Below are 6,000 nucleotides of genomic sequence, written 5' to 3'. Positions count from 1 at the left end.
TGCGCCGAGGTTCAATTTAGTTTGTGCATATACTACTGTGATGGTATTAAGCTTGTCGTATAGGATAGAGCTATGTAGTTGTACATTTTGGAAGGGGGGAGGGGGAATATCGAAAGTGACATGATTATGGTATAATCCGTGATGCCATATTATGTAAATGCCCTTTTTAAATAAAAGTATAGAGCTGATGTGCAGTCTGCAGTGTTAATTGATTTTGTAATGTTGCTACAGCTTCTTAGCGTAGGATGAATGGCACACTGCGTTTTCCTAAAGCCAACTTTCGTATCAGAAATTTCTTTTGTTCCTCTGGAAAATGTTGTAGGTACGTATTTAATACTGTCCCCAAATGTTTATCTGTTATGGGTAGTAAAATGATTGGTCTGTATCAGTTAGGGTTATTTAGTGGTTTTCCATTGCCCTGGCACTTCTTTTAGTTTCAAGGCTTCATTGAACAGGGAGTGTAATGTGTTAGTTATATCTGTTCATGGTGCTGTGCATAGGTGATGATTTGCAGACGACGTCAGTACCAGAAGCGGAGTTTCTCCCTTTGTCTACTGGCATGTCTTGTTATGTTCAAAACGAAGTATGTTGCTGTTCATTTAAATCCTCTAGTGCTGTTAGAACTTTGCTTACGTTTTAGTTGTTTCGTTTTTGTGCACCATGTCGAAGAGAAGGCCGTTCGTTTATTGTTTCTGTGGCTGACAGAACTTCTCGGAAAATATATGCTTTCCTTTACCTAGCTGTGACTATGCTTCCTTCATACTTAAGTGGAGACTCCTATTTTACGTTAACGCCTATTATATGTTTGACGGTGTTCCGATACTGCCTTTGTTTAGCAGGTTGCTGGCTGAAGCGACAGCTAGCCGAATTTCTCTCACAAATATTATCACATACCTGTTATTTTTCTTTTATATATACATACATATATATATATATATATATATATATATATATATATATATATATATATATATATATATATATTAAAAACTAGCTGTACCTTGCTATGCGTTGTTGTGGCTCAGTCTGCCTAAACAGAAAAGAAAGAAAAGAGAAAGCACACTTTCAAATATGTGTGGGAACTGGGTATATGCCGTAATCTATTTTTCCTTCTGTCCACCTCCTTAGATCCCTCTCACTGTCTCCTCTTTCCCCCTCTCTCTGTTTATCACCTCCTCCCCCTCTCCCTGTACGTCATGTCCTCCCCTCTCTCTGCATCTCCTGCTGATCCTTCTCTGTCCATCTCCTTTTTGCTTTCTACGTCCATTTCGCCCCAGCCTTCTGTCAGCTCCTCTCCCCCTCCCGTCTCTGACCTCGAACCTTGTTTATTATTATTGCAAATTCATGTTATGTAGCGGTCTTCTAATCATGAGCTAATAAGCCAGAAATACATCTTTCCTGTTTTGTGTAAAAACTGTCTGCGATGAAGAAAACGAAATAGCAAACTGGTGTGTAGACAATTTAGGTTTAAAATTATACTAACCAGCTTAGTGCCAGCTGCTTCGCTCATGTACACTGTATGGTCTGTTCAAATCTTTTTTTTGTTTTGTTTCTGTTTAATCGAAATTTTATGATGCTCATAAATTACGATATCCTCTAAACTTTTCACGATAATTATGGCCATAAAAGCACAGTTTTTCCGAATATATTTCTGACCAGAAAGCGATTCTGGTAGGTAGTGTCAAATATTTTTGTAAATCATGCATCTTGCGTGCTTGTGGTGATACTTACGTAAAAACTTTTATCCCCTAATGATTACTTCTTTATATCTAACCGAGAAGTGAATACCAGTTTTTGTAGATTTAGCCGGCCGAAGTGGCCGTGCGGTTCTAGGCGCTGCAGTCTGGAACCACGAGACCGCTACGGTCGCAGGTTCGAATCCTGCGGGCATGGATGTGTGTGATGTCCTTAGGTTAGTTAGGTTTAACTAGTTCTAAGTTCTATGGGACTAATGACCTCAGAAGTTGAGTCCCATGATGCTCAGAGCCATTTGGACCATTTGTAGATTTAGCTCCAAAAATGTTTTTAATGTAACGATATAATGCCTCAAAACTTTTCAGTCTCAGTTTCATCCCTTAGGGAATGCATTTCGAAAAACAGTGCAACACATATTTATTTCTAACAGAAGCCAAATACAAATTCTCGTGGATATAGCTTTGAACATGCTGTCATAAAGGAAAAATTTCATAAAATTTTTCATCCCATATTTCACTCCCTTAGGGGACTGAATTTCCAAAAAAGTTGTATTTTTTTTAGTTTCCAACCGAGAAGTCAAGCACAATTTTCATAGGTGTGGCTTTAAAAATGCTTTGGTACTTCTTTAACATTGCTTTATTTCCCAAAAACTTCCACCCCCTATTTTACGTCCTTAGTGCTGTAACACACTTTTTTTTATTACTGACTGAGGAAAAACCAATTTTGGAAATTCCTGCTTCAAAATTGCCTTAATAGAGAGATACTGTAAAGAGCCTTGCGTCTCCTATTTCACACTCCTTAGGATTGGAATTTCGAACAGTCCCATCTTAAACGAGGCCTACACCTTCTCCAAATTTCAGGTTTCTATCCTTAGCGAAATGTGCTGAGTGGTGACGAGCCAGTAAAGCTGTTTAGCCCTATTTTACCTCATTAGGGGTTGAATTTCCAAAAGCCGTGAAACATACATTTTTCATTTCTAATCGAGAAGCCCAGTACCAATTTTCAAAACTTTAGCTTCAAAAATGGTTTCACAATCAGATATTTTCATAAGACATTTCATCCCTGTTTCAGCATCTTAGGGGTTGAATTTCCAAAAACAGTGAAATGGGTTTTTTTTCATTTTTAACAGAGAAGCCAAGCACAGATTTCATATATTTAGCTTTAAAAATGCGTCCATAATAAACAATTTTCATAAAACATTTCATCCTGTATTTCACCCCATAAGGAATTTATTTTCTAAAAACAATAGAACATGTTTTCTTTTATTTGTAATTGAGAAATCAGGTTTTCATAGATGAAGCTTTAAATGTACTTTAGTAGTTCTTCAGTAATGGTTTATTTTGAAGAGAAATTTACACCTACTATTTCACCCCCACAACGGTTAAATTTCCATGAAAGCCTGAAACAAGTATTTCTTTATTTCTGATTGAGAAACCGAATACCAGTTTTCGTTGGTCTAGCTTCACAAGTGCCTTAATAGCAACATATTTTCAAGAAACCTTTCATCCCCTTTAAAGGTGGAATTTCGAGGAACGCCTTCTTAAACAATGTCTACAATGTAAAGAAACACCCTTTGCCAATTTCAAGTTTGTACTCTTCGTGCCGGCCGGGGTGGTCGAGCGGTGCTAGGCGCTACAGTCTGGAACCGCGCGACCGCCACTGTAGCAGGTTGAATCCTGCCCCGGGCATGGATGTTCGTGCTGTCCTTAGTTTAGTTAGGTTTATGTAGTTCTAAGTTCTAGGGGACTTATGACCTCAGAAGTTAAGTCCCATAGTGCTCAGAGCCATTTGAACCATTTTTTTGCTCTTAGTGGTTTGGGCTGAGCGATGACGAGCCAGTGACTGAGTCAGCCAATCGGGACATTTGCCTTTACATTTAGAGTTGAGAAAGAATTTATATAGTAGAAACAATTTGTCTAATGGTTTAAATGCCCCACTACCATAGTTAAAACTGGCTGAGACAAAGGGAACAAAGCTACACATTTTTACTGCAGAGCACAGAAGAGCATCCTCTTTCTCACAGTCGATTTTTACAGAAAACCTGTAAATTTTCCTTTAAAAACTGTATACATTTAAGCAGAGGTAGTGCAGAGCACTGTGTCAAAATTTTAAGGAAATCGGTGAAGAATTTCCGAGATTTATGACTTTGAACAAATGAATATGAGAATTCTGCTAACAACGTATACCTTTTATGTGGCGTCACCGCCAGACACCACACTTGCTAGGTGGTAGCCCTTAAATCGGCCGCGGTCCATTAGTATACGTCGGACCCGCGTGTCGCCACTGTCAGTAATTGCAGACCGAGCGCCACCACACGGCAGGTCTAGAGAGACGTACTGGCACTCGCCCCAGTTGTACAGCCGACTTTGCTAGCGATGCCACACTGACAAATACGCTCTCATTTGCCGAGGCGATAGTTAGCATAGCCTTCAGCTAAGTCAATTGCTACGACCTAGCAAGGCGCCATCACCAAGTTATATTGAGATGATAATACTGTATCAACAAGACCGATGTTCACCAATTGTGGATTAAAGTTAAGTATTTCAGCAGCTACGTACTTTTCTTTATAGCATTCATTACGTATCCTGTTTCAGACCTCAAGCCAGCCTGCGTGAGTTTAAGCGCGTGCCTTTCGGCTTCCTCTCATTGTGTCTAGGCTGTCTTGCCTAGACACAACATTTTATACTTTGTATACATATTTATGCACCATGTGGCGCTCCAGTAGGTATATAAGAACTCAAGTATTTAAATGCAACATTATCCCAAATATATACAAACTCCGTCCGAAAAGATCTTGGAAGGCTCAATGGTACTACCTATTGCCGTGTCATCCTCAGCCTACAGGTGACACTGGATGCGGACACAGAGGGGCGTGTGGTCAGCACACCGCCCTCCCGGCCGTTGTCAGTTTTTGTGACCAGAGCCGCTACTTCTCAGCCAAATAGCTCCTCAATTGGCCTCACAAGGGCTGCGTGCACCCCGATTGCCAACAGCACTCGGCAGACTGGACAGTCACCCATCCAAGTGCTAGCCAAGCCTGACAGCACTCAACTTCCGTGATATGACGGGAACGAGTGTTATCGCTGTGGGAGAGTGTAACAGGTGCAGGTATTTCTGTTGGTGACTAAGGATGGTGTACTGAACCAAATTCCATCAATATTTATGCCGTTTGCAGACCAATAATCATAACTATTAGGTGTTAGGCGCAGTGCGTTTTCAGATTAGGAGATGAGACACTTAAAGTAGTCTATGAGTTTTGCTATTTGGGAAGCAAAATAACTGATGATGGTCGAAGTAGAGAGGATATAAAATGTAGACCGGCTATGGCGAGGAAAGCGTTTCTGATGAAGAGAAAATTGTTAACATCGAGTATAGATTTCAGTGTCGGGAAGTCTTTTCTGAAAGTATTTGTATAGAGTGTAACCATGTATGGAAGTGAAATATGGACGATAAATAGTTTGGACAAGAAGAGAATAGAAGGTTTCGAAATTTTATGCTACGGAAGAATGCTGAAGATTAGATGGGTAGATCACGTAGCTAATGATCAGATACTGAATAGATTTGGGGGAAGAGGAAATTGTGGCACAACCTGACTAAAAGAAGCGACCAGTTGGTAGGACACGTTCTGAGGCATCAAGGGATCACCAGTTTAGCACTGGAGGGCAGCGTGGAGGGTAAAAATCGTAGAGGTAGACCAAGAGATGAATACACTAAGCAGATTCAGTAGTATGTAGGTTGCAATAGTTACTTGGAGATAAACAAGCTTGCACAGGGTAGAGTAGCATGGAGAGCTGCATCAAACCAGTCTCTGGACTGGAGACCACAACAACAACAACAACAACAACAACAACAACAGTACCTCCAAGCACATGTGGCAAGAACAAGCCATTAATGATTAATTACCGGCCGGTGTGGCCGAGCGGTTCTAGGCGCTTCAGTCGGGAACCGCGCGACCGCTACGGTCGCAGGCTCGAATCCTGCCTCAGGCATGGTTGTGTGTGATGTCCTTAGGTTAGTTAGGTGTAAGTAGTTCTAAGTTCTAGGGGACCGATGACCTCAGATGTTAAGTCCCATAGTGCTCAGAGATATTTGAACCAATGATTAATTTCTCCTGAGCAGAAGGTCAGGTGCTGAAGGGCAGACACGTGCACGCAAAACAGTTAGCCTGTACTGATACGTGTAGTCCACTTCGCCGCAAAGTTTGTGCCCTATTTGTTGGAATGCTGTTTGACACAGAAGGAAAAAAAAACAACTAACGCATTGATATACGCATATCTTAAGGTATCATATATACAAAATATCTAC

Source organism: Schistocerca piceifrons, chromosome 1 (genome assembly GCF_021461385.2).
Source record: "Schistocerca piceifrons isolate TAMUIC-IGC-003096 chromosome 1, iqSchPice1.1, whole genome shotgun sequence".
NCBI lineage: Eukaryota > Metazoa > Arthropoda > Insecta > Orthoptera > Acrididae > Schistocerca > Schistocerca piceifrons.
Note: the sequence above shows the minus strand (reverse complement) of the source record.